This window comes from Sceloporus occidentalis, unplaced genomic scaffold (genome assembly GCF_023333645.1).
Source record: "Sceloporus occidentalis isolate IW3139 unplaced genomic scaffold, rSceOcc1.0.p SCAF_2, whole genome shotgun sequence".
Taxonomy (NCBI): Eukaryota; Metazoa; Chordata; class Lepidosauria; order Squamata; family Phrynosomatidae; genus Sceloporus; species Sceloporus occidentalis.
In genome coordinates this window covers 217033536-217052449 of record NW_028316982.1, presented here as the reverse complement: position 1 = coordinate 217052449, position 18914 = coordinate 217033536, and the positions used below count along the sequence as shown (strand labels likewise).

Below are 18914 nucleotides of genomic sequence, written 5' to 3'. Positions count from 1 at the left end.
AGGAAACTATCACTATTCTTTCTGTTATTTCAGCCTCGGTACAAAAGTTTCTGTAAACTAAGTAATGCCCAGAAACATACATATTTTGTTAAATGAGATATGATATAATAATAATAATAACAACAACAACAATAATAAAATTTATTTATATACCATCTTTCCAAGAAGATCAAAGCGGTTTACAAAATTACAATTACAAAATTACAAAACACATAGAATGCAGAAAAGATTAAGCAAACAAAATCCGTAAACAAATACAATTACAATCAAAGAAAATAAAAACATTACAATCTAATGAAATTCATAATCAACCCCTGTTTTAGTCAAAATATTTACCCCACTGGCCCATAGAACATATTTCAAAGAAATGCGAGAGTCTTTGAATACTGACTTCTGTATGTTGTAATATAATAATAATAATAGTTTATTTATATTTTCCTGCCACTCCCAAATGGATCGAGGCGGGATTACAGTTTGCTAAAATACATACATCAATACTTAAAATACATATAAAAACACATCAATAAAATTGATAACAATTTTAGTAGTCTTCTGTTCATAGAACATGCAAGAGCATTGACAGTTAGACTTGGGTAACTGCTAGCAGGTGATTGAGGAGTCAAAGCAATGTTTTGTATCTTTGGCTGTCAGGGTTCGGGGCTGGGTGGACAGCTTCATTTTTCTCAGGTTGTATTCTATCAGTGTAACTTTTTGAAGGACAGATGGCAGTGTGAGATGGGACTAAATCTGTAAGTGAATGGAGTAGCAGTATTATTAATAATAATACTAATAATAGCAAAAACAGTGATGATGATGATGGCGGCCAGGACTTTGGCTTCTCCCACATATCCTATTTGTACAACCCTTTTCTCTCTGTGCCACACTGTTTCCATCTGCTCACCCAGTGAGCTACCAAGAAATGAAAATATTCCTCTTGCCTTATGTCTGAACTGATTGCTTGTGAAGAGCTAGTTTGAAAGATGTATGTATCCTTAGAGACACAGGTTGCTCACTCCTAGCTTAAAGAAAAGGAAGGTCTGAAAAAAGCAACCCTCTCTCTTTGAATAATTGTGGATAGACCTTTTGAAGTACCTAGAGTTTTTAAACCTTTTAAATCTTGCAGTGGTGGCAATCTGTAGCATAATCATAAGTTATAGATGGCATACAAAGTCTGCCTACTTTGAGCAGTTTGATATTACTGTATATCATTTATGTGCCAACCCTGTGAGAGGAATCAGTGTGTCTGATAAGGATATAGGTGTACACCACATGACAAAGCAGACTTATGTAGCCCATAGTAAACCTGCTTCAGATGTCTTAACAATTAACAGTACCCACAGGCCCGAGCATCAGAATTCCCAAAGTTCAATAGGACAGTGTTTCTTAGTCTGTCCAATGAGGGAACCAGCAATTATTTTTTCCACCAGTGTGCCAGGGAGTGGCACCATATTTGTAACTATTAGCTATGATTGTTTCTTCCCTGGAAACTTGCCAGGCACTGACAGCCAGTGGTTCAGGGATCACCACCAGTATAGGGATCACCACTTTGAGTGGCACAGCCCTTGCACCATAAGGGAGCCTTGTATCTCCCTAATAGATAGATAAGAAAACTTGGACAGTACATTTAAATATCAATAAATGCTGTTAATTAACAGTTGAGTTGGCTGTATAATTTGCGTTTTGAAAAGCTGAATGTTGAAGAGCCCACTCCTTTCATTATTCCTTCCATACAGTAGAGATAATAGCCGTTTTCTGGTCATGCTTCAGTCCAGATGAGAATGAACCTTGTGCAAACCCTTGCTTTATTTTCCAGGTTGTGCAAGACTATGAATCAGGTTATTTTTATCCTGGCAACTGCTTTGAGGTATTTCCCCAGCAGCTTAGTACAGGGGTAGGCAACCTTTTTGAGCTGGGGGCCGGGTTGCTGTCCCTCAGACAACTGGGGGGCCAAAGCCAATAAATAAATAAATAAATAAATAAAAATAGGACAACATTTTCAAATGTAGGGCACATTTTTTAAAAAGAGGACATGTGAAAAAATTTGATTTTTAAAAAATGTTAATATAAATGCATGTTTCTTAGGCATGATCAAAATGGAGGACATTTAGGCCTGAGAAGCTGGCTGATATCAATATCACCATCATCACCATCATCATCATCATCATCATCACCACCACTATCATTGTTAAAGCAGACCTTTTAGCATTAAAAGCACCAAAAAATACACAGAAATGCACTTTGGAAAGTCACACTGTCTCACCTTCAGAAAGAGTGAGTGCATGTCTCAGAAACTGACTGATATCATCATCATCATCATCATCATCGCCACCACCACCACCATCATCATCATCACTATCATTGTTAAAACAAAACATACCTGTACAAATGGAATGGAAATCCTCCTCCTCCTCCTGCTACTCTTCTTCTTCTTCTTCTTCTTCTTCCTCTTCCTCCTGCCTCCTTCCTTCTTCCCTACTCCGCCTTCCTTCCTCCCTCCTCCTCCTCCTCCTCCTCCTCTTCCTCCTTCCTTCCTTCCTTCCTCCCTCCTCCTCTTCCTCCTCCTCTTCCCCCGCCCCTTTCCTTCCCTGCCCACTGCTGTCTGGCAGCCGCGGGAAGGAGGAGGAGGACCCCTGCCCCCTTTCTGCCCTGCCTGGAGGGGAACAGGCAGGGCGAAGGAGCCTCGCTTCCTTGGCCCTGCCTATCTGCCGGCTGAGGGCTGCTCGAACGAGAGGCCAAAGGCCCCGCACCCTCGTGTGAGTGGCCTTTGACCTCTCGCGCGAGAGGCCTTTGACCTGTCACGTGAGGGCGTGGGGCCTTTGGCCTCTCACGCGAGAGGCCCGGTCCTGCCACCGATTGCCGCCAGCGCGGGGCCTTTGGCCTCTTGGCGAGCGACCTTTGGCCCTGCGTCGGCGGCAGGACCAGGCTCGGGCCGGTCCCAAGGCCTTGCCGGGCCGGATCTGGCCTGCGGGCCAGGGGTTGCCCACCCCTGGCTTAGTAGTTTTCGACAAGCTTTTCCTGGGATCCTTTCACACCAGAGTTGGAAAAGAACCAATTTTTTAAAAAAGAAAAAACAAATCCAAAAATGAATATAAGACTAAATCAGAAAATTACCTTATATACTCAACTATAATAAATAAATTTATGCCCAAATATTGACCCTAAAATCTGGGGTCGAATTATACAAGGGTCAATACAGTTACCATGGCTTGAGATTGACTGGAGGACAGTTAGCAACAACAACAACAGCAAACTGTAATAATGCTCATAACGCTCCTTTAAAAAGTAGCCCTGATGTTCCACTCTCCGTGCCTCGGCAGCGCTTGCTGAAAGAGCTGCGAGACACCAGTGTGAGTGTGCTGCATGGAGTGATTCCCTTCTCAATCCTATCTCCAAACTTTTCTTTCTCCTCTTTGCATTTCCCCATTTTCCTTCCGTTTGCAAGCCGATCTTCAAACCCTGCCTCTTCTTTGCATTTCCCCAATTTCCCTCTATTTGCAAACTCCTCTCCAAACCTTGCCTCTTCTTTGCATTTCCCCATTTTCCCTCTATTTGCAAACTCATATGATATGTGAGCGGGTGGTCACATAGACAGTTGGGCAGAATGTCAAGCGGGCTGGCAGATGAGTGGGATAAGGGAGGCGGTTGGTGGCTACTGGAGGTAGATTTGTGCACATCTGTTTCTAGCAGAAGAGAAAAAATGATTGTGTGGCATAGCTTGTACCTGCAAATATCCCATTTTGGATTATCTTATCTGCTAGAAAAAGGGGAGTGGTGCAGATTGCCCATGGGTGTTTGCAGGGACGTAGCCAGGATTTTAGCAAGGGGGGGTCCAGACTAAGTGCCACCATTATAATGGGGCTTGGCTGTGGCAGTGCAGCAGCACGCACCATTCATTTTTCTAATGGAAGGGGGGTCCAGATCCCAAGGACCCCCCCCCCCCAGCAACGTCCCTGGTGTTTGGCCCGTTGTGGGTGTCAGCAGTCAGAGAGTTCTCCTTACAAATCGGGAAATCCTGAAAGTAAACCAGCTTTTCCTCTCCATCTGCTCAGGCCCTCAGAAACCTCTGGTCTTTTTGTTGATATACCTGAGAGAAAGGCAGGACTGTGTAGTGCCTAGCTTCCCACCACTACATATCTCCAAAGAACAATTTCAATTAGGTCTCAAGCAAAGAATATGCATATAAAGAATTCTATTGTGTGAATGGAAAACCTGTCATTTCAGTATTAATTTATAAAACAGAGTACTGTTTCTTCCTCAGTGAAATGAATTACACACTGTAATGCTAAAAAAGAAATGAAAAGCAAGAACAAACTTGTGAAATACTACAACCTGTCAAATTTTTAGTGTGCTTTGAATAATTGGAATAGTTGGGTGCATATTTGATGAAATGCAAACTGCATAAAAAGCATAATTGTGCTTTGATTGACATCCTGCTTGAAATGCCTTGTGTTGCAGCACATGTGCACTTTTATTTATTTTTTGGCTTTGGATGTGAGAACAGAAGGGTAAAGCATCTCTCACTAGTTTGCCCATCCTTGGTTTAAAATCTAAGCTTTTCCTGAAAGCAAAAATCTAATACTAGTGTTTTGTAAACAGTGTACATCAGCACAATATACTAGGAAACTCTTGTTACCCAATGTTCCTGATTTCTTGAACTATACTAGTGTGGCATTGAATTTAATTTAATTCTCATTGCATAGAAGCAAATTAATCAACACTTTTGTGTGTGATTTTTTTTATGCTTTAATTCTGTAATATAAGTCTACAGGGAGTCTGCATTTTCAAATTAGTATGCAGAAGCTCGCTCACTGATTATGCTCTGTTGCTTGAAAGTATGGGAGTGAGCTTGGATTGTATTAAAGCATATTGATGAATTTACTAATTTGTGCATTTCACACTTCCATCATTGGCTCTTAAGGTTTTGATATAGCTAATGTCTTAAATAAAGAAAATAGCATGTTAATATGACATTGGGAATTGGTGTTAAAAAAAAACTATGGAAAAGTCTTGGGATGCTGTCTGATTGTAGAATCTTATTTTGGAGTTTACAGTGAAGAGAATGTTTCAAGAGGCTTTATATATCGAAGTTTATAATCTCTAACAGTCTGTATTGTGGATTCTTAAGTTGTGGTCCTTAGATGGGTTTCAAACTAGATGCCATCTGATGTTTGTCTTTGGTTTCCTCCCTATTTGCATTTTTCCTAGCATAGTGAGCACTAAAGTAAAAAGTAAAAAATAAAATAAAAAGTATTTTTCAAGTTTTCATGAAATGTTTTTCATACCAGATTAGTCTATGTGAAGAAACTCAGTTTCTATTGCAGTAAAGTACAGCACGCCTGCGTTTTACGCAGGTGTGCCATACATGGCTTTCAGCATATGCTGAAAGCCACCCCGAAAGAGCCTGTCGCGTGCCCCATTAGTTCCTATGGGGCTTCAGCATACGCTGATTTCCCCTTACGCAGAAGGATCCGGAATGGATCCCTGTGTAAGGGGAGGGCGCAATGTAAATAGTTTGCAAAAATAAAATAAATGGTGTATATTTTTATCTGTATTTTTTTCAGTTGGGGGGGAAGGGAGCTATGACTTTCCTTAGATTCTCAAAAGAATTCATGACTCAGGATGTCAAGAACCATATTCTATTTTCATATGATGTATTAATTAGAAAGGAACATTTTTAAAGTTTTTTGGGAACAGTGTAATTTGGTGCCACATTTTGTGTTGGTTTGGTGAATTATTTCTGTTTTTAGAAGAGAAAATATAATAAACATAAAAGTGAGAGTTACTTGTTTATACGGAAGATCTTCGGGCAAGGAAGCGGGCTGTGCAACGACTAGAGCGCAAATGGCGGAGACACCAGCGCTTAGCTGACAAGGCACTCCTAGCTTCCCTCTTGAAGGACTACGGAGTGGCGATAGACGCAGCAAAGAACTCGTTCTATGCTGCGTGCATCGCGTCCGCGAAGTCGTGTCCAGCAGAGCTGTTCAGGGTAGTGAGGGAACTTACGCAGCTTCCCTCCTCCCTGAACCCTATTTTGGAACCATCCAAGGCCTGCTGTGACCAATTTAATAACTTCTTCACGGATAAAACATCTCGGATAAGGGCTGATCTCGACGCCATTGTTGGGTCAGAAACCAGTGTAGAGGTCTCCAGCGCTTCCGTGGACTCAATTAGACTGGATCACTTTGAGTCTGTAAGTACCGAGGATGTGGACAAGATCCTTAGAAGTGTTAGGAGGACGACCTGCTCTCTCGATCCCTGTCCCTCGTGGCTAGTGGCTCAGGGGGGATCGGTGGTAACCACTTTGTTGCGCCGAATAATAAATACATCATTCAGGGATGGGCAATTTCCATCCAATTTGAAAACAGCTATTGTAAAACCATTATTAAAGAAGCCCTCCCTTGACCCTCTGATACATAGTAATTATCGGCCGGTATCGCTACTGCCATTTTTAGGGAAGGTGATCGAGAGGGCGGTTGCCATCCAGCTTCAATCGATTTTGGATGATACTGATTTTCTGGACCCATTTCAAACCGGCTTCCGGGCGGGCTACGGGGTTGAGACTGCCATGGTTGCCTTGGTCGATGATCTCCGTCTGGGCATGGACAGGGGTAGCATGTCCCTGTTAGTGCTCTTAGACATCTCAGCGGTTTTCAATACCATTGACCATGGTATCCTTCTGGGACGCCTGAGAGAGCTGAGAATCGGGGGTACTGCGCTCCAGTGGTTCCATTCCTACCTCTCGGGTCGGTCCCAGATGGTGCAGCTGGGGGATGTGTGCTCCGATAGGAGGGCACTTACATCTGGTGTCCCTCAGGGAGCCATTCTGTCCCCCATGCTATTTAACATTTACATGAAACCGCTGGGAGAGATCATCTGGAGACACAGGGTGCAGTGTTATCAGTACGCTGATGACACCCAGATAGTCTTCTCTGTGCCACCGACTGTTGCAGTGACCAGGGATGGCATCTCCTCTGGATGCCTGTCTGGAGTCGGTAATGGGCTGGATGAAGGAAAACAGACTCAGTTTGAATCCAGAGAAAACAGAAGTGCTCGTGATAGGCTTGCCTGGCCCGGGAATGGTTGTTTGTCCACCTCTCCTGAACGGGATCACACTCCCCGTGAAGGACTCAGTTCGCAGTCTGGGGGTGCTTCTGGACTCGTCGCTCCATCTTACATCTCAGGTGGATGCGACAGTCAGGAGCACTTGTTATCAGCTTAGGCTGATACGCCAGCTGCGACCCTACCTGGGCTGGGGGGACCTTGAAACAGTGGTACATGCTCTGGTAACCTCTCATTTGGATTTCTGTAATGCACTCTACATGGGGCAACCCTTGTACCATACTTGGAAGCTTCAATTGGTTCAAAACATGGCAGCGAGACTGGTCACTGGCTTCTCCAGGACCAGTCACATAACACCTATTCTGAAAGATCTCCATTGGCTGCCTATTCGCTTCCGGGCACAATACAAGGTGTTGGTTATTACCTATAAACCCCTATATGGCTTGGGCCCAGGGTACATGGAGGACCGCCTCTCCCCATACATTCCGCCCCGCACACTCAGATCTGTTGGGAAGCAATTGTTACGAGTCCCAGAGGTAAGATATTCTACCACCACTGAGAGGGCCTTCTCTACCTCGGCCCCCAACCTCTGGAACTCGCTTCCGGACGAGCTCTGCTCGGCCACCTCCCTGGACCAGTTTAAAAAGGGGCTTAAAACTTTTCTGTTCCAGCGGGCCTACCCCTAACATTCCAATGTAACCCCCTTCTCTCTCCTCATTGTTTTTGTAAATCTGTGCTAATTGGATAATTCTTACCTGTATTTAATAGTTCTTATATTTTGTAATTCTTGTATTTTTAATTTTATTGTTTATTGATTGTATTGTGCTTCTCGCTGTTGTAACCCGCCTTGATCCCAGGAAATCCCAGGCTGAAAATAAAGTTTTTATTTTTTTATTTTTTATTTATAGGTAAGGTCACAATAAACTGACACAGTGGTGGTGTGTGGTTTGAATATTGGACTAGAACTTTAGGAGACCAGGGTTCAAAACTTGGCCATGGAAATCCAGTGGGTGACTTGGGCAAGTTTCTGTCTGTGTCAGAGGAAGGTAATAGCAAACAAACCTTCCCTCCCCCCCCCCCCCAAAAAAAAACAACCATGATAGGTTTAGTGTCACCTTAGTGTCACCCTAAGTCAGAAACAAATTGAAGGCACACAGCATCACATTAAACTGGCATCAGTTTCTAGGTTTATGTTTTTTGAAATCAGCTGTATGGTTTCAAATTGTTTTCTAGTAAGGGGCATGGGGGGGATTAACCTAAGCCATACCATGGGCACCATGGCTTCAGTCCAAATTTTCTGTCTTTTACATTGGTTTCATACCAATGTATCCTTTTCCGTTTTAGGCTATATGTAAGACAGATCTTAGACATGTACTGCACCTGGAAGGTTCTCAGTTATAAAAGATTCAAATGAGAATAGTCAAATTGTTTAATATGATCTACCTTAGAAAAAGTGAGAAAAAAACTGTTTTCTTTTGCAAAATGAAAGTCATGGTACTATGCATGAATAGTTTTTCATCACTTTGTTGTTAACTGGTTTCAAACTGATGGCAGCCTTATAAAACAGAGATCTCCACATCACTGTATTCTTAACCTCAGGTCTTCAGATTTATGGCAGTAGCTTGAAACTTTCTTTACCTATTGCCTTCCATTTTACCAAGCATTATCATCTTTTCCAATGAGTTAGGCTATCTCATGATATGGTCAAAGTACAAAACCTCAGTTTAGTCAGGTTGGCTTCTAGGGAGAGTTCAGGCCTGATTTGCTGTAAGATCTATACATTGTCTTTTTAGCAGTGCACAGTATTTGTAGAACACTCTGCCAGCACCACATCTCAAGTTGATTTTCTTCTATCAAGTTTTATTGCTTTCCAGCTTTCACAACCATACATAGAGATGGGGAGTACTATGATGTGGACCATCCAACTTTGGTATTCATTGATATATTTTTCCACTTCAGGATCTTGTCTAGTCCTTCCATAGCTGTCCTTCCAAGTCCAAATCTTCTTTTGATTTCTTGACTTTAAAATTACTTGATTTTAAAATTAAGTATTGTAAATCGTTTCTGGTCAAAAACATTATTTTGTTTTTTTAATTATCAGCTGTAAACCTGCCTTTGCACTTTCTGCCTTAACTTTCTCCAATCTTTTTTCCATATTGATATTTTCTTTGATATGCTGTCATTTGCAAATCTTAGGTAGCTGATATTCCTTCCTCCAGCTTTCACACAACCTCCTTCCAAGTCTTATCCTGCTTTTATGCATGCAATTTTCAGCATACATGTTAAACAGATACAGCGATAGAATACAGCCTTGCATGTCTGTATTGCCAATTGGAAACTGTTCTGTTTCCATATTCTGCTCTAACTGTTGACTCTTGACCTAAGAACAGGTTATTCATGAAACAATCAAATGTGGTACAGTCATTTCTTTAAAAACAATCATAGTTCTTTTGTGTTCTGTACAATCAAAGGTTTTGCTATAGTCTATAAACACATGGTGATTCTTTTGAAATTCCTTAATACATTACATTATCCAGTGTATGTTTTCATCACTGTAATTTAGCAACTTCATGTTTCATGTTCAGATAGCTGGGGTTGTATATATACATTGTAGAATATTCATCCATTCCCCACAACTGACATTCACTCACCCAGGGCTTCTCATCAGGTTCTTCCTATGTGTGTTACTTAACATTTTTTTTAGTGCTGGCAAGAATTAAATCTGGCTGAGGGTTTTCCCTACTATATCCAGTCTCTCCCTAAATGACCAGTACTCTGAATGGTATCATGATTGTCTCTTTGTCATGAAAGGTTATCTGTGTTACCCTGAGAAGGCTCTTCTTAGTGGCAATTACAGAAAGCTTCCCAGGTAGACAAGGGGCAGTTGCCTCAGAAATATATTAAGTGATCTTGGAAGGCTGATGACTTGAGCCTACCATTTACAAAAGCGTTCTATTAGATACTGATGTGTCCGAACCTCCACTGACAAATTACCTTGTGCGTGGGAGGGATGATTAATACATCCAGCTACTTCATACTGTAAATTTTCTTTCACATTCTTAATGATGACTTAAGCTTTTGTTCGTTTGGCTTCTGGAGTATTATTAAAGCTTTTTGAAGGCATTGGCAAAGTCTACTTTGCTACACTTGCTCTGATTTATACCTTAGGGGAGCGGGAATGCATAGTAATGAATCTTTGTGAGACTTGGATCAATTTGTAAGGCAATTGTTTTGTCTCTTCCATTAACAAAATCAGATTGCACCCAGATAGGGTGTAGTGTGTTCATGTTTCAAAAAAGCATTCTGATTTTGTATTTGTATTTCATTGTGATGGCTTTCAGTTTGTAAAAGTTGGTTGGCAGTCTAATTAAACATGACATGGAATGTAGACCTTTTGTTCTGAAGTACTTGAGATGAGCCTGGATCCCAAACAAATGTGGGGTGTTTTATTTAAATGTTTATATCCAGTCCTTTTACCCAAGATCTCCAGGGAGCTTAATAAAATGAATTTAACATTTTAAAAAATAATTACAAAAGTTTAAGATGATTAAAAATATCAGGTACGGATTAGAGGCTGTATGTGTGCATACCTATAACTCTCAGCATTACTCTACTATACTCTACTGAGAGACTCATCATATACTTGTGAATCAAATCCTAATTTAAGCTCCTTCATGATATGATACTGTGATGGTAATTATGAATAATTTTCCATCTATGTTCTAGAATGTCAAACTTGGATATAATGCATTTTAAAAAAATTTAGATAACAAATCCAGTATCCCCCTTCTTGATTTGTATGTGTTCTCATTCAGAGTCTTAATAAGAAGCCATTAGTTACATTTGAGGAAGCTGGTGGCAGAGAGTTAGCATTGTAGGGGTACTGTTTAAGAAAGAGGATTAAAATAATGTGCTGATCAATTGCAGGTCCAGTGAGAACCTTTTAAAATGCAAAAATTTTATCAGTTGAAAATTAATAAAAATGGTCTTTCATTTCAGAAGGCTTAAAAAATAGATTGTGCCTGACATTGATGTGACCTTATTCTAATGTGCATGGTGATTTAAGTAATGCTTAATAGATCTCTCCTTGACATACCTGGCAACTTAGGATATAAATCTAAAATCAATGTTTCTGTTAGCTTTTTATAGAACTCTAGAGATAGTAGCTCTGACAAGCCCTTCTTGAGGACAGAACAGTGTGAAACTACAAGCCACCATAATATAATTAATATATTTCTGAACCTTTCATTTAGAAATATTAAGGAACATGATGAATTCTGGCAATGCAGAGCAACAGCAGAAATTTACATAGATCCAGCTGTGCTTTTGCAATAAATTGATCTTATGCATACTTTTGAAAGCATCTGAGTAATCCTATGATTTCCATTACCCTCTGTTAGTAAGCTGTGAATGAAATCAGGAATATGTGGAAACCACAGTACAGCATATTGACATGTGCATCTCTGGTGTGGAAGATTTGTTTAGTTTGTATATCAGTAAAGTCAAAGGAGGTGATAACCCTGGAATCTTTTTTTTTTAGAGTGTGGACAGAGTGATCAAGGGGTTATTTTGAAAGTTCTGGAGCAACACTGAAAACAAAGTGCTATCCCAGTGCATTTAAGAGGAGGAAACTACCCATCTAAAACTATTTTGTCTGCAAATTGGTGAATGATGGATGTGAAAAAATATATTTTTATTGTAGACAATATTGTTTTATTTTCACTGTAGTCTAGGCACGGAAGAGGAATTTCTCAAGAACAATTAAGATGGTAAGAACTCTATTTAATTCTAACACTACTTCGATGTGGTAATAACAGTTTGTCACAAAATCTAGTCTTCTTAGGCAAGAATTGCCACATGCTGGCTCCTTTTGCAACAATTCTTCACTATTGGCCTGAAAAAGAAAGTAGAGAGAGAACATGTGACTATTGTATTACTTGACACCAAATAGAAGGGAACAAGTTTTCTTGAAGGCAATGCAATGTTAACTGTGTTGATGGTAATATTTAATTATCTGTGGAGCAGTAATAGGATAAAAATTATTTTGGTCACTTAGGCCCAGTCCAGACAGGCTGAAAAGGACACCCTCGTCATGTGCAAGGGGTGCCTTGGGGCGGCGCTTCTAGATGCCCCTCACACGTGACGAGGGCGTAAAAATGGTGGCACCCTGTACAGACAGGCACCGCCATTATGACGTGCCGGACGCATAGCGTCCGCATGTCATGGCACCATTACGATATCGTGAGTGCACGATTGGTGCACTGCAATGTCGTAAAGAAGAACCCGCTTTTTGTGGGATCTTTTTGGTCTGTGGGGAAGTCCCGCAGTTTGGAGGCTGTGGCTTCGCAGTGGACCAAAACTAGGCTCCGTCAGGACGCTCTTTTTGGGTGGTCTGTACCCTGCCCTAGTTACACGAAAATGTTTACACTGGACATTTTGCCTTAATAATGGAAGGCTCATAAATGTAACTTTATTAACAGTGACAAGGTACATAAGGCCTCTCTTCACAGCTTGTACTCTGTTGAATTGTGGTGATGAAGGAAATGCTGGATATGAATAATTACGGTTCTTTTATGGCCAGCAGTTTCCCACCTCTTATTCTTTAAAAAATTGGATGAAATAATTTTATGTAGCTTTGGCTTTCAGTGCAATGTCTGCACAGATTCCTACTGAACTGGTTCTGATAAGAGAATGGCTAGGAGTCTTTAGCAATAGCAAGTACAATTCTATACAGCTTATCAGTGCACGTAAGAACTCCCTAAGTGGTTTATAATGTGTAAGCCAATTGCCCTCAACAAGCTGGGTACTCATTTTAGCGACCTCGGAAGGATGCAAAGCTGAGTCGACCTGAGCCCCTTGGCTGGTATTGAACTCACAACCTTGTGGTTTGTGAGTGAGTGACTGCAGTACAGGCATTTAACCACTGGGCCACCAGGACACAGCTTACTATGCCAGTGTAACTATGGCCCGTTACAGACGGGCACGAAAGTACGCGCAGAGCGCGTACTAGGTTTAGAAAGGGACGGTGCTTCCGCACCCCCTAACCCTAGTGCGTGCTCTGCGCGCACAAAATGGCAGCAGCCGTTCCGCACGGCCGCCGCCATGAGGACGTCACGACCGCGCCGCCTCTATACGGGGCGGCGTGGACGTGACGTCCTCGCTCCGCGCCAGGGCGCATAATGTGCCCTTTCCGCGGAGCAGGAAGGAGCTCCATTTCGGAGCTCCTTCCTGGTTTGGTCCGCTGGGCGCAGCCTTCAGACAGCTGCGCCCAGCGGACCAAAGGAGAAAGGGGTCAAGCGGCCCCTTTCTCCTCCTCCCCACCGCCGCGGGGTGTCCTTGGGGCTTGAAGCCCCAGGGACACCCCTTTTCAGGCTGCGGGGAAGGGGCCTTTTGCCGCTTCCCCGCAGCCCGAAAAGCGGCAGATCGGGGCCTCAGCGGCTGCTGCTCTGGACGCTGAGGCACCGATACACCGGGGAAAGGGGCGGGTACAGCCCGCCCCAAATAGGCGGTCTGTAACCCGCCAAGATTTTTCCAGAACTAATTACAGGTCTTGGTTGTATCAAGATTGGGGTTCTGTGTGTGCTCTTTGTGGAAGACTGAAAACTTTCAAAACTTAAGTTTGTACATAGTGCAACAGTGATTAGGAATATGGCTGTTCTGAAATGTTTACATTCACTTTAGACTACCTGGAATGATGAAAATATCCCTTTACTGAAGGTATACTTTTATGCAAAATTCAAAGTGCAAATTATACCAATAAAGCTTCTGGTAGTTTTGGTCCAGAGCACCTAAAAAATCATTTTGCCTGTATAAGTAGTTCTCAGGTGTTTGGAGATGTTTTGGTCTTCATCTTTTTGAAGCTGTAGCCAGCTTGGCCAGTGGCAAGGAATCAGGAATCTGAAGTGTAAAACACCTGGAGGACCAAAGACTGAGAAGCACTACCCTGTATCATCCTGCCTCTACCCTAAAATGTTTTTCATTCCAGTATTCTCAGGAAAATATTTCTTGTGACCACACTTCATTTGTGGGACTCTGAATTGTAAGGTCTGTAGTTACCCTTTCTTTATTTACCTTCTGGCTCCAGATGAAGACAGCTTTAATTAGCCAGGTTTGAAAACAAAACAAAACATGGCATTGATATGTTAAACAATACCTCTGTAGCAGAACACAGGAAAATTACTGTTCAGGACTATCAAATCCCCCACCTATCATTCTCATCAGCCAAGCTGGCTGGGTAATCTGAGAGTTCTAGACTTAAAAAGGTACATTTTCCAAGCTCTGAATTCTGTATGTATATTAAGTATGATTTAGCTTTTTCCTCAACTCCATTTTAGACATGAAGGAGGAAGAATAGGTAAAATCAAGAACTGGAACACCATCCAAAAGGCATTATGTTTTTTGCTTTCCTGGCTGATGCTATTTGGAAAAGTTCTGCACTGGGTAGACAGGCCTATAAAAGGTTAGGAAGCATCATAGGACACTTCTGTTTATAGAAATGTTATTCTCAAGACAATATATAATGATACATTAATTCTGTAACCTACTTGAAGCCTTGTGGCATAACAAATTCAGAATCAAGTTTGAGACACTGTTTATTGCTTTCCAGTGATAAGATAAATGGAAATTATATCTGAAAAAACAGTTCTTAAGATTTCCTGTGTAGAAACCTTTTGTTCTTAGAGATCTCATGGAATGTACTTATTCATGATATACGTACTAGAAATGGCTGGTTCAAACAAATATGAGAAAATAATCCTGCCCACCTGCTTGCTTTCTGCTGCTCTATGGATTTGCCAGGTTACAATTCTAAAATGATGGTAGAAACCCCATTTTGTTTAATTCTTGTAGTGGCTTTGTTGCCAGAAAGATGGGTTTTGGAGTCATTCCTAGAATCATGATCAAACACTTAACAGCTGTCCAGTGTAGAGGCAGTGTCAGGTTTTTTTAGTGACCTTGTTAGATACTTTTTGCATTAGCTTGGCAGTTGGAGGCTGGGAAAAGAGATGACAGCTAAGAATGGAGAATCCATGCCCTAGTGATCTCATGACTTGATTACTGTAATGTCCTCCTGGCTGGGCTTCCTCTTTCTCACCTCCGTCCTTTAATCTCTGTCCAGCATTCAGCTGCACGCATTATCACTTCCACCAACCGCTCTGACCACATCTCTCCTGTGTTGGCATCCCTTCACTGGCTCCCTCTCCCTTTCCGCATTCAGTATAAGCTCCTGCTGTCCACGTTTAAAGCCCTCCATGGACTGGCCCCTCCTTACTTATCAGACCTTCATTCTCCTCACCTTCCCACCAGGGCCCTCCGTTCTGGTAGTCAAGGGTTCCTGTCCCAGCCCAGGATTTCCTCTGCCCCATCCCGGATTCGCCCCTTTTCACTTGCTGCCCCTCACTCCTGGAACCTTCTTCCTCCACAAGCAAGAGTCATCACTTCTTTAACCAGCTTCAAAACGGAGTTGAAAACCATCCTGTTCAGAGAAGCCTTCCCAGGCATCGCATAATTGTCGCTTACTATCTGATGTTCTGTTGTTGACTGTTTATCGATCCATTTCCTGTATTGCTATGTACTGTATATGTATTATCCTACTTGTGAGTATGTATTTTCCCTGGATAATGATTAACCTTCCATTTTGAAGCCAAGCCCTCCCTCCTGTCCATCTGCCTTGGTCCAGGCCTCGGAGGTTGAGAGGAACTGCTGGACCTCTTACCCTTTCCCGTCACCACTCCCTTCTCCTTCTGTGTCATGTCTTTTTAGACTGTAAGCCTGAGGGCAGGGAACCGTCTAACTAAAAAGATTGCATGTACAGCGCTGTGTAAATTTACAGCGCTTCATAAATAAAGGTTAATAATAATAATAATAATAATAATAATAATAATAATACTGTGAAGTTGAAGGCTTTCATGGTGGCATCCATAGTTTTTTGTGGGTTTTTCAGACTATGTCGCCAAGTTCTAGAAGAGTTTATTCCTGACGTTTCGCTGGCATCTGTGGCTGGCATCTTCAGAGAATGCTGACCTGGAAGGGAATGGGTGTATATATATACTGTGTGATCCTGGGTGAGGAGGAGTGATTCCCATGTTAATCTGTGTATTGTTCTGTTGTTGATGGCTGGGCCTCAGGGAAGGAGGATATGCAAAAGAGGATTGGTGTCTGCTAACTGGTGATCACTGTCTGCTTGGAAAGCCTCTGACCCTGAGTGGTTTCTCATTTGCATTTACTGAGTCCTGGTTTTGGTGTTTTTCAGAACTGGTAGCCAAACTTTATTTACTTTAAGGGTTTCTTTTTTCCTGTTGAAGTTGACCAAGTGTTTGTGGATTTCAATGGCTTCCCTGTGCATTCTGACATGATAGTTGTTGGCACGGTCCAGAATTTCAGTGTTTTCAAGCAGCATTTTGTTCCCAGAATGGCTTATAATGTGTTTTGCTACTGCTGATTTTTCTGGCTAACCCAGTCTGCAATGTCTCTTACGTTCATTGATTCGTGTTTGGACACTGCGTTTGGTGGTCCCTGCTGGCGAAACGTCAGGAATAAACTCTTCTAGAACATGGCCACATAGCCTGAAAAACCCACAAAAAACTATGAATTTTACTGCTTGTACAATTCTCATAACAGTTTGTGGGAGGAGGATGGCGTACACTTGCATACTTTGATTTTTTGTTGCTTCTGCACTATATAATCATTGACAGTCCATCACCATTGACTTCATCTTGGAGGGGATGCACACCAGTCCACCAGACCCCATAATTATGGGTAATTGATCACTGTCTGAGGATGGTCTGGGTAAGATCAGTTGTTTAGTAGGCCTCATTCTACCATCAGCTAGGACGCTGAGCCCTATCAGTGAAAGGGTCGAAACACTTCTCTGCAGCATGCCAACTGCTGCATCTTTTACCAGCACAGATGTTTATCATACATGTGTCAGTGTTCAGTACCAAAAGAATTCTAGGGGAGGCCTGGAACTACATCTAGTTTGGGAACAGAACAACTGTCTCTACTTACACTATGGGTCTGTTACAGGCCAGGCATTTTGGTTGCCAACTTTGGAAGCCTGGAAATAGACCGATAAGTACAGAATATAAATTAGTATAAGCTATATAATATAGCATATAAGAGATAATTCAGGAAGCAAGATATATTAGAGTGTATATATGTATCAGTGTGAACTTGACTTCAGTTTAAGGCTGGGAAAATGCCTAGTCAAATGTCAACAGGACCTGACTGGGAATAAACTATACTGTGGCTGTGAGCAGATATGATATATAATAACCTCCTCACAAGTGCACTGGTTGATGTAGTTAGGATGGCAAGCAGCCAAAGACTTCAGCTTTACCTTAGTACCATCATATCTAAAGATCTCTGTTTTGATTGGATAAGTGTATGTAAGGAGCAATGAACATCTGTCCGTTGATGATTGGATAACCGATATTCTGGGAAAGGCTAAGGAGAGAATAAAAGAAAATAGAGCCACAGATAAGACTGCTTTGGCATGCCTCCACTGATGAAGACCCCTGTCTCAGATAGTTGGGCTATACCTGATAGACGGATAACCTCCTCAAAAATGCTGAAACATGGTACTAATAAGACCTAGGTTATGCTGAACTAGATATATATTCACTTACGAATATAATATGTGCCTATTATAGATGCTTATAGTTATATTGGATGCTGTTAAGTTTTATTAATGCCCAAGAGGATTAACCCTTGACTACCTAGTTAGAAATGTGTACTGCTGCATATCCTTAATGGATATGGATATATACAAGACTGGATTCTTTACAAGTTAAAACCTTTATGAAATGTCTACATAATCCTTTAACAGACACTGTGGAATGTATGAAAGAATCTAGTGCTGATGCTGAAGGACAAATTCACAAGTTGTGTTGTTAAGATGGTAATGATATTGTTAGTGTTAACTATTGTGTTAATACTAGTGTTAACTATTGACTAAAATAGTTAACTAATATAGGGTTAACTATTACATATCTTGTAAATAGATTCAGAAACATAAAAGGTTATACACCTTATGAAAGTATAACATCTTAATGGCCATATGATTAGATGTAATAAATGTGTGATGGCTTACATCCCATGTCATGTAATATAGACTCATAGAATTGTGGAGTTGGAAGACACCACAAGGGCCATCCAGTCCAACGCTCTGCCATGCAGGAACTCTCAATCAAAACATCCCCGACAGATGGCTATCCAGCCTCTGCGTAAATATGTCCAAGGAAGGTATTTCTTCCACTATCAAACGGCCCTTACTATCAGTAAGTACCTCCTAATGTTGAGGTGGAATCTATTTTCCTGTAGCATGCATCGATTTTTCCGGGTCCTGTTCTCTGGAGCAGCAGAAAACAAGTTTGCCCCCTCCTCAATAAGACATCCCCTCAAATATTTAAACAGGGCTATCATATCACCTCTTAACCTTCTCTTGTCCAGGCTAAACATCCCCAGCTCCCTAAGTCATTGCTCATAGGACATGGTTTCCAGACCCTTCACCATTTTAGTCGCCTTCCTTTGGACACGCTTTAGTTTCTCCACATCCTGTTTAAATTGTGGTGCCCAGAACTGGACACTATATTCCAGGTGGGGCCTGACCAAGGCAGAATAGAGTGGTACTATTATGTTCCTTGATCTAGACACTATACTTTTATTGATGCAGCCTAAAATTGCATTGGCCTTTTTAGCTGCCCCACTGCACTGTTGACTCATGTTCAACTGTAGTCTACTTAGACTCCTAGATCCCTTTCACACATAGTTTCATTCAGCCAGGTATCCCCCATCCTATATCTGTGCATTTCATTTTTCCACCCTAAGTGCAGTACCTTACATTTCTCCATGTTGAA

General features: G+C 41.7%; 1 protein-coding gene across 2 annotated transcripts in view; it reads left to right on the top strand.

Moving 5' to 3' along the window:
- Positions 1-18914, top strand: part of LOC149319688 (1,4-alpha-glucan-branching enzyme-like) — a 215543-nt gene that overhangs the window by 22232 nt on the left and 174397 nt on the right. The gene's annotated exons all lie outside the window — the stretch shown is intronic.